The 11,030-nt window shown below is 40.2% G+C and overlaps 1 long non-coding RNA gene across 1 annotated transcript; it reads left to right on the top strand.

Annotated features, from left to right (window-relative positions):
• Positions 1 to 1,893: 1,893 nt before the first annotated feature.
• Positions 1,894 to 6,050, top strand: LOC108585308. Its single transcript, XR_002521628.2, has 3 exons — positions 1,894 to 2,577; positions 2,668 to 2,845; positions 5,857 to 6,050. It is a non-coding gene; the product is annotated as an uncharacterized LOC108585308 (long non-coding RNA).
• Positions 6,051 to 11,030: the final 4,980 nt, after the last annotated feature.

Below are 11,030 nucleotides of genomic sequence, written 5' to 3'. Positions count from 1 at the left end.
AAAATTGGCGGCCGGGCGCGGTGGCTCAAGCCTGTAATCTCAGCACTTTGGGAGGCCGAGACGGGCGGATCACGAGGTCAGGAGATCAAGACCATCCTGGCTAACACGGTGAAACCCCGTCTCTACTAAAAAATACAAAAAAACTAGCTGGGCGAGGTGGCGGGCGCCTGTAGTCCCAGCTACTCGGGAGGCTGAGGCAGGAGAATGGTGTGAACCCGGGAGGTGGAGCTTGCAGTGAGCTGAGATCCGGCCACTGCATTCCAGCCTGGGTGACAGAGCGAGATTCCGTCTAAAAGAAAAAAAAAAAAAAATTGGCTAGGCATGGTGGTGCACCTGTAGTCCCAGCTGCTTGGGAGGCTGGGGGTCAAAGGATTGTTTGAGCCCAGTAGGGCAAGGCTGCAGTGAGCTGAGATTGTGCCAGTCCACTCCAGATTGGGTGACAGAATGAGACTGTATCAAGAAAATAAAGCAAAACAAAACTGTAACAGACTACAAAGTCTGAGCATTAGGAGAACTACTAGATTTTTAACTCACAGATTTAGACATTGTCAGCTTTCAAATGTATGAAAGACCATGACAATCTATAGAAACTTTTTTTTTTTTTTTTTTTTTTTTTTTTTTTTTTTTAATTGAGACAATCTCACTCCGTTGCCCAGGCTTGAGAGCAGTGGCACAATCTCAGCTCACTGCAAACTCTGCCTCTGGGATTCAAGTGATTCTCCTGCCTCAGCCTCTCAAGTAGCTAGGATTACAGGCCTGCACCATGATGCCCTGCTAAGTTTTGGATTTTTAGTAGAGATGGGGTTTCACCATGTTGGTCAGGCTGGTCTCGAGCTCCTGACCTCAAGTGATACGCTTGCGTTGGCCTCCTAAAGTGCTGGGATTATAGGTGTGAGCTGCTGTGTCTGGCTTAGAAACTTAAAATAATAATTTTCTCTTCTAGAACAGGGTTTAGTGAACTTTTTCTGTAAATGGTCAGATGGCAAAATATTTCAGGGATTATAGAAGCCCATGTAGTCTGTATTAGCTATTCTTCTTCTTTTTACTTTTTAACTTTTTTTTTTTTTAATTTTCTGAAATGTTCTTAGCATGGACCCATAGTTTAAAATCTCTGTTAGCCTCAAAGAACACATGGTTTAGAATTGGATTCATTTGCTAAATGTACATGTTTCACAATCAAATCTCAAATTGAATACAGTCGCAACAGGGTATTTTTGTTGAATTTAAAACAATATGGAAGGAGCAATACTTTGATCATTGTAACTGGGTATTTTAGGTTGATTTTGATTAACATGGAAATTCTAAGTTCTCTGAGCTCCCTTTGCCGGAAGACTTATCCTCTCCTGTCCTCTCCTGTAGCTCTTCCCTTCTTAAAGCCAGTGTGATGGCTTTACCCGAGCCAGTTGCTTCACAAGTGGTATTCTGTTCTTCTTATAACCCACCCAACCACTCTTCATTATTCTCAAACCCATAGGCAATTTGACACCAATATAACCCAGGAAAATTGCAGAATCTTCTCTAGAAAGACATAGCTTATAAACCAAAAAAACAAAAAAAGAAATTGTAATATTTTGCAAATTCATATCAGCCAGAAGTTTAGTGAGTATGTATGTGGTTGGATTCTAAGAATGTTACACCAGCCAGGCGTGGTGGCTCACGCCTGTAATCCCAGAACTTTGGGAGGCCGAGGCAGGTGGATCACGAGGTCAGGAGATCGAGACCATCCTGGCTAACATGGTGAAACCCTGTCTCTACTAAAAATACAAAAAATTACCTGGGTGTGGTGGTGGGCACCTGTAGTCCCAGTTACTGGGGAGGCTGAGGCAGAAGTATGGCATGAACCTGGGAGGCGGAGCTTGCAGTGAGCCAAGATCTCACCACTGCACTCCAGCCTGGGAGACACAGCGAGACTCCGTCTCAAAAAAAATAAATAAATAAATAAAATAAATGTTACACCATAGATAAAGACTACATTTATTGATATAGGTGTCCTTAATCAAATCAAGATTCTTGATTTAATATATTAACATGAGTAGCTGGAAGTGACGCTAACAGATTATTAGTTTAGTTGACTGAATCTTGGTTTTAAAAATGGCTTTCATTCAGGTAGACCCCAAAACTGGAGCTTCAGCAGGGAGGGTTTCTGGCTTCTCACAGGAAATAATTTAAGGCCAAGCCTGTGGTGGTAGACAAAAATCTTTTACTGAATATATTGCTCCTTGTAGAGCAAGGCTAACTCATAGTGTGCTCAGAGTCAGCAATGTAGGGGCTCTTGGAAATAGTACTTTACTCACTTAAACCCACTTTTAATTATATTTAAAGTAAGGGGAAGGTCAGTGCAAATTGAGGGGTGGGTTATTTAGAACTTTCTGGGAAAGGGACAGTAACTTTTCAGTTATTTCCATGGAAACGGCTGGTAACTTCTGGGTTATTGCCATGGCATTTGTAAACTGCCATGGCACTAGTGGGAGTGTCTTATGCCAATGAGCAGAGGACAGCTAAGGATCTTTTTTGTTGACATTTGTAGGTTTCTGCCATGTTTCTTACCGTTTCTTGTCTGGATCAGATTCTGTTTTGGTAAGCAGGGCAGTGATCAGAAAACAAGTCATGCCCATCTCATACCTCATTTTCCCTTCAGAGATTTGATACTCTTTTTTTAACTTTAAGGAGGCTGCAGAAACGTGGAGATCCATCCTCTGTTATTGCTTTTTGATGATTTTATAGGCATAAGCCCTGCCTGGAATTGGAGGAGTAAACATTTTTGGATACCTAATCCAAGGGGTCCAATTGCAGGATGTTTTTATTTTGGGGTCAGAAGATGGGCTGGATTAGATGGCTTGTGTTAGTATCCTCTTTATGTGAAATCTAGAATATATAAACTTTACTAGGAAATTAAACAAGAAAATTAAAAGAGAAGAAAGAGGAAAAAATAGTGTTTCTATGTTCACCTACAGCATCACATAATTTATGCATTTGTGAAACAACAACTTTAAGTCTTTAAGAGTTTACAAGTGTAGGTTATGGTGTCCTCCACTTATGCCTGCAGGGACTTACGTGAAACAGGTTTAATCCTGGACAAGTGTATCCAGTTAGTGATTTCCTTAAGTTTAGCAGCAGTGAAGGTATTTAATAATACCTGATAAAGGCTTTTTATTTTAGTTGTAATTTATTTTCAGGAGATTTAAGAAAGGTTTTAGTAAGATTAAGTCTTTTAGTTGGAGACAATATTTCATTTTTATATTTTGAAGGACCTTGTGAACCTAGCTTAAACGTTAAAGGGAATATAGTGAGATGTGTCCAACCCTCTGTTTTCTTCATGGCCTAAATTAGATTATTTTAGATTTCTTAGGATTTCCACTGGCCAAAAGACCTGTATCCAATTAAACATTTTAGGCCATATGGGAATGGAGGTGGGCAGGCACTCATTAACTCTAAAATCCCTTTTTTAAGAGTCAAAGACTGAAAGACAAAATTAAAGTTACATATTAAGAAAAACAAAGAATGTAGAAATAAGCTATATTGAGGGAAAACACTGCTCCCATATACCTTTAATACAAAATACTTTAGCATTAGGCCACAATAATAGTGAGAACCAGAAAAGAGAATGTCAGAGAAGCAGACCAAAAAAAGCTAAAGGAGAGGGATATATTAATCTGAAATTATGAAAAAGAGATTGCAGAATTGAAAAGTAAAATTTTCTTGTAATTTAGCAATTAATATCTTAAGAAAATTTGATTTTAACATGTAGACCATTTTTAAGAAAGTCTATTATAAACAATATTTTAAATTACAGCTAGCTTAATTACACACAGTTTCCTCCATAAATGCTGCTTATGAATTTTGTTACAACTTACACAGACTATAATATGCTTGTACATTTTGAATTATTCTATATATTTTTTTAAAAACAGTCATTTTAGGACAAAAATTTACTACTAATAATTCTTTTTATATACATTTTTAAATAGTCTTTCTGTCACATGTGTCCGTGTGAAGAGAGTCCACCAACAGACTTTGTGTGAGCAACAAGGCTGTTTATTTCACCTGGGTGCAGGCAGGCAGGCTGACTCTGAAAAAGGAGTCAGCAAAGGATTATGGGATTATCATTAGTTCTTATAGGTTCGGGATCGGCAGTGGAGTTAAGAGCAATTTTTTGCAGGCAGGGGGTGGATCTTACAAAGTACATTTTCAAGGGTGGGGAGAATATTACAAAGTACCTTCTTCAGGGCCACGGAGGATATGACAAAGTACCTTCTCAAGGGTGGGGAGGGTGTATCATACAAAGTACATTCACAAGGCTGGGGGAATATCGCAAAGTACATTATCGCAAGGGCAGGGAGGGTGTATTGTCACAAAGTCAATTGATCAGTTAGGGTGGCGCAGGAATGGTGGAATGTCTCAGTTAAGGCAGGAACTGGCTATTTTCACTTCTTTTGTGGATCTTCAGTTGCTTCAGGCCATCTGGATGTATACATGCAGGTCACAGGTGATATGATGGCATAGCTTGGACTCAAAGGCATGACACTTTCTTCAAAAACATTTTATCTATAATTAATATATTTTTTATTTACTGGCTTCTTTGTATTTTGAACCTCCCATTAATAATTTCAAAATGTAACAAAAATTATTCTTTATTCCAATAAAGAATACATTTATTTGTCATATTTTATACAAACTCAGGAAGAAAGAAATCCTGAACTGCCCACTAGCCATTAGCATTCTAGAGTTGAGAATTATTTTATAATTGTAAGATTTTTAACATACATAAAGCTGACTATGTAAGCCATCTTTTTAACATTTTAAAGCCTATAAAGTGATTTATTTAGGTAAAAATATTAAAGTTAAATTTTAGAAGACACAATATTCTCTTGGAATTTATACATTTATACTAGTCTTATCTGTTTATGAGCAGTCTTTTATAAGCCGATTTGATAGCATGCTAGACATAATACATGTCACAATATCTGTATAGACATATAAACAACAACATTAAACAAAGCAACCTAGCTGGATCTAACTTATTTATAAAATTGGGACATATCTGTCTGGCCAAATTTTGTTTGTCCTGATATGTATGGAAGACAGGAAGAGACAAGGAAGGGGATCCCATAACATTACATAAGGAAAGCAGGGGGCAAACTGTATTGCTCAAGGCAAGACCTGAGTCTCTGAGCCACTGGAGAGCTCACCCAGTAGCAGAGAAACCAAAGAAAAATGTTGAGGAGGCCAGTTTTCTGCCACTCTGGGAAGCTGTCCATTGAGTCAAGGGCCTGAAACCCTCAGTAAACTTACTTGAGCAAGGCAGCTTGTTTGGGCTAGTAGAAGGTGTTTAGCTCTTGTATTGATGGGGAGTTTTTCCTTTTTTCTCTCTCACCAGGGATGGTTAGGACATTCTCATTGCCAATGGCTCTTTTGCTTATAGTAAGCACACTGATTCTGACTCAGGGGCTGGCAGTTTGGGGACTCTTGTCTGGGCATCCCAGCTGCCAATCTTATAACAATGTTTTGGTAATTTTTGTTCATTTTGAAGTGGTAGGGGATTTAAAGCAACTGTTAATGGTTGCACTTTTTGGCTATTTTTTTTTTTCATTTATTTTGCCCTGCCCCTATTGTTGTACACTTTAAAGACCACATTTAAATTGGCCTATAGGGATTCAAGGTCCCATCGATGCTTTCTGTAACTTCTTCCTAATACCAGGTGCACATTGAGTAATAAAATGTATATCCAGGATAGCTCGCCCTTCTAGGAAGTCTGGGTCTGCATTAGTATATTCCCTGAGTGCCTCAACTAAATAAGTCTGAAATAGAGTAAGATTCTTATCTTTTCCTTGACTTATTTTTCCTACCTTATCACAGTTAACTGGCCTAACCACACCGTTTTTTTTCTGCCTTTTCTCCATGGTGCAGCAACCAGATGACAATACTTGCAAGTCTTGAGAAGTTAAAAGAAAGAATATGGTCAATTCAACAAATTTCTCTGTAAACATTTTTGGATCCTTTGAAAACTGGCCAAATTTTCCTTCTATAAAGCCAAATCACACATAGAAAAATGGCACATGTTCTCTATGTGTTTATTTTTATTAAATATCTCCTGAAATGGACACAGGTTTGATTTTAGAGGCTGATATGGGGCCACATTTCTGGTGCTACTGGTCAGGTTTACTTTATCAGGAAGAAGTGGTTATAGGCTGGGGCCAGTTGGATAAAGGGCAGGGGCGCTTGATGACTTTTGGGTGGAATCCTTCATTAGATAACTGGCAGGTTATCTGTCAGAATTGGGGGACTTGGGAGATGATGGGGGGTGTAGGCCTTTTAGGGGGAGCATATAGGAGATCTCTTAAGTGTGGCTTCTTGGTACCAGGCAGTGACATGAGCCATTAAAGGGCCATAAGAGCCCATATCTAAGGGACCTTTTTCTATTTTTGTTTTCTATTTTTTACAGAATAGATTCAATTATAAAATATTATTATAACATAAACTATCATTTTTAGGCCAAATGTTTTGGTTTTCTAATTTGTATTGAACATAAACAGTGTCACAGTAGAAAATGAGTCTTTTTTTTTTTCTTGTTTTGTTTTGTTCTAATGAGATTTGAATTTGTTTCATTAGCCTACAAGATACCCTAGTAGTGAGTCCTCCAGGATGCTCATTATTTTTTACTGGACACAGAAACATTTTACGTCTAGCTAGAGGGAAATCAACTGAGCCTTTGCTATTTTTCCCTTTTAGATTTTCACTTTCTGCAAAGAAAGTATATGTATTAAGGCATTGTGAAAGTGAAAATATGAGAAAAGTATTTTTATTAAACTAAGTATAGAAGGAAACATGTAAATAAAGTGACAATAAGAAAAGAAAATGCTGTTATGGAAAATGATAATTTTAGAACAGAAATCAAGAAAACTTAAGACCAGGATTCCCCTATAGTGGGTCTCCAACTCACAATCTTAGAGGAAATGCCAATGCCAAAAACCCCAGAGCATCTGGGGGCAGCCAAAAATACCAAAGGCTGAAAACAAGGAGTAACTGTATCAACCAACGAGTGTCCCCACACCAAATGCTGAAAATCCTGGGGTATCCGGCAGGTGGCCAACTGTGATTCCCAAAGGCCTGATTGGGGCAAGAGAATACCATGACTCTGGTGTCCCAGAGTCAAAACAACAGGAGATCTCTTGCAATCAAATATCCTGCCTTAAATAATTGCCCAAATACAGTTAACAGGGAGCTAAAGCAAAATTCTTTCAAACAAAACATACATTTTATAGCAAAATAAAATGGCCAACAGAAAAATAAATTGGTGTTAGAGGACAAAGGATTGAGAGAAGGGGTGACAAGGATGACGTTGTTCAAGTGTGCTTTTGTCTAAGGCACCCAAATGCCAGGGGACATTGAATAGACTACTTAGCCAAAGGCCTCATTATCTGGCTCACTCAATACTGGGGGAGGTAGAGGGGGCACTTACCCATCTGCAAGGAGTCAAAATGGCATTACCGTTCTCTAACTTGGGGCTTAGGTGAAGGTCTCCTCCCTAGGTTTCCCTGGCTTGGGCAGGCTTTGCTATTATGAGGAGATCAGTGCACAGTCTTGTAACCAGCCAGCCAGAGAAGTAGTTCTCACATGAAGTAGAACTGTGGCCACTCACCCATCCACTCAACCCCACCACCTGTCAGGAACGATACGACTTTTAAGAGGATTTGGCTAGTGTGAAAACTTTTTCATGTTAACAGCTCTTTTTTTTTTTTTTTTTTTTATTTTGAGACAGAGTCTCACTGTGTTGCCCAGGCTGGAGTGCAGTGGCGTGATCTTGGCTCACTGCAAGCTCTGCCTCCCGGGTTCACGCCATTCTCCTGCCTCATCCTCCCCAGTAGCTGGTACTACAGGTGTCAGCCACCACACCCAGCTAATTTGTTGTTGTTGTTGTTGTTTTTGTATATTTAGTAGAGACGAGGTTTCACTGTGTTAGCTGTGATGGTCTTGATCTCCTGACCTCGTGATCTGCCCGCCTCAGACTCCCAACAGCTCTTTACTGTTATAGCTCTGCAACTTTGGTTGTCATAGCAACAGTTGCCACCTTCCAGCTCTCTGTCTCACCAACTATTGTCTCACTAACTCTCACCAATTGCCACCTCTTGTCTCCTCTTGCTGTCTCATCAACTGTCAGTTGCTGCTTCTCACTGCCTTGCTGTTTTTCACTGTTTCTTGTTGTCTTGCCTCTCCACCAATTAGTGATTGCTACCATCTCAGATGTCTTGCCATCTCTCTGCTGATTGTCACTGTCTTGCTATCTCACCACTAATCACAGCCATCTCCTCTGTCTCATCACCTCTCTGCTGATCACCACTGTCTCACCATTTTGCCACTGATTGCCACTGTTTCATAGTCCTGTTAGTCACTCACTCATCTTTGTCCGTTTGTGGTCACCAGATGATGCAGGACAGGTAAGCCTCAAAATTGGGGCTTAGCCTGAGAGCGTTCTTGGCTTTGCCTAGGAAATAATTCAAGAATGAGGCAGTGGCATTATACAGCAATATTTTATTAAACAGTACTGGTCCTTGGAAAGCATGGCTAACTCATAGATACTAATCCCAGATTCAGAACTGTAAGGGTTATTGGCAACTGTATTTATACTCAGTAAAATCCACTTTCAAGTACATGCATAGTAAAGGGCAGGTCAATGCAAATTGAGGGGAGGATTATTTAGAACTGGATTATTTAGAACTTTCTAGGAAAGGTGCTGTAACTTTTCAATCATTGCCATGAAATGGGTGGTAAATACCCAGTTATTGCCATGGAATTGTAAATATCATAGTGCTGGTGGGAACATCTTTTGCCAATGAGGGATGTTACAAATTGCTTTTGTCATCATATGTTATTCTCGCCAGTTTTTTCACTTCATCTGTCTGGATCAGATTCTGTTTTGTCCAGCAGGACTATGATCTGAAAACAAGTCCTGCCTGTCTCCTATGTCATATTCACCAGGAAGACCTAAATGTACACTTTTTTCCCTAAGGCATTAAGCAATTAAATAATAACTAAAGAGATATCATCCATAATATCTTCACGATGGCTGTCATCTGTAGTCTAGGAACGATGGCAAGAGATGCTGCTATTGAAATGGACTCCCTGAACTGAATAAAGGCAATGGAATTCTGAAGCAAAGGAGTCCAGGTGACAGTGACTAACCCCCAGAAACAGTGCAAGCACCAACATTTGCAATAAGCATAATGGATGGAGTAGAAATTAACAGTATTTTCACATATAGGAATCTAAGAATAGTTTTCTTCTTTACAGTAAGCTAAACAAGGTTTAGCTTATAGATGATATACTATCTATAATTCCAACAGATGTTACATCATCTATATAACCCCAAATCCCTAGGCATGGTAAGCAGATACCTTATTTGAACCACTATCATCTAAAGTCATGAGTTCCCACCCAGTTAAGAGTTATTTACAGAAGGGGAGTCTAGTCTCCATAAGAGAGGACTATACAATAAGACCATCATGTTATGGAAGCTCAGACTAATAATTCCCCACAACACATTCTTGTCCTCATCTATGGAACCTTTGACTGTGTTAGTTTACATGGTGTATTAGTCCATTGTTTCATGCTATAGAGAAATACCTCAGACTGGGTAATTTATAAAGAAGAGGTTTAATTGGCCCTTGGTTCCACAGGCTGTACAAGAAGTAAGAAATTTCTAATTATAGCAAAAGGCAAAGGGAGAGCAGGTACATCACACGGCTAGAGCAGGAGCAAGAGAGAAAGAAGGAAGGTGTCACAAACTTTTAAACAACTAGAGCTGGGAAGAACTCACTTTTGTGAGGATAGTGCTAAGAGGATGATACTAAACCTTTCATGAGAAACCACCGCCATGATCCAATCACCTCCGACTTAAGCTCCCACCTCCAACATTAGGGATGACATTTAAAAATGAGATATGTGTGGGGACACAGATCTAAACTATATCATTCTCTGCCTGACCCATCCCGTATCTCATGTCTTCTCACCCTGCAAAATACACTTATGCCTTTGCAACAGTCCCCCCAATTCTTAATTCATTACAGCATTAACTCCAAAGTCCAAAGTCTCACCTGAGAGAACCCTAGCTCTTCCACCTATGAGCTTATAAAATTAAAAAAAAATTTAGTTATTTCCAAGATGCAATGAAATTATAGGCATTGGGTAAATACATTCTAAAAGGGAGAAATCAGCTGAAACAAAGGGGCTACCGGGCTGCAGGCAAGTTTGAAACCCAGCAGGGCATTAAATCTTAAAGCTCCAAAACAATGTAATTCCATGTCCTACATCTAGGGCCTAGTGTTACAAGGGGTAGACTCCTAAGGCCTTGGGCAGCTCTGCCCATGTGGCTTTGCAGGGTTTAGCCCTAGAAGCTGCTCTCACAGGTTGTTGAACACCTGCACTTAACACTGAGCATGCAAGCTTCCAGTGTATCCACCATTCTGGGGTCTGCAGGATGGTAGCCCGCTTTCCACAGCTCCACTAGGCAGTGTCCCAGTGGGGACTCTCTGTGAGACCTCCACCCACACATTTTCCCTCCACACTGCCCCAGTAGATGTCCTTTGTGAGGCTTCCATCCCTGCAGCTTCTGCCTTGGCACTCAGACTTTCTCACATAACCTCTGAAATCTAAGTGGAGGGTTACAAGCCTTATTCTTCTTTGCACCTGCAGGCTTAACACAATGCGGAAGCTGGCTTATGGTAGCCATGCTCTCTAGAGCTATAGCCTGAGCGGTGCCTGGGCCCCTTTGAGCCGAGACTAGAGCTAGAGTGGCTGGAATATGGGGAGCAGTGTCCTGAGGGTGTGCAAGGCAGCAAGGCCCTGGGTCCAGTCCATAAAACCATTCTTTCTTCCTAGGCCTTAGGGCCTGTGATGGGAGGGGCTGCCAAAGTCTCTGAAATGCCTTTGAGGCAGTTTTCCAATTGTCCTGGATTATAGCACTTGGCTTCCTCTTAGTTATGCAAATTTCTTAGCAAGTGGTAGCTCCACAGCCTGCTTAAATTTTTCTCCCA

This window comes from Papio anubis, chromosome 6 (assembly GCF_008728515.1).
Source record: "Papio anubis isolate 15944 chromosome 6, Panubis1.0, whole genome shotgun sequence".
NCBI classification, from domain to species: Eukaryota; Metazoa; Chordata; class Mammalia; order Primates; family Cercopithecidae; genus Papio; species Papio anubis.
Note: the sequence above shows the minus strand (reverse complement) of the source record. Positions and strands in the feature narration are given on the sequence as shown.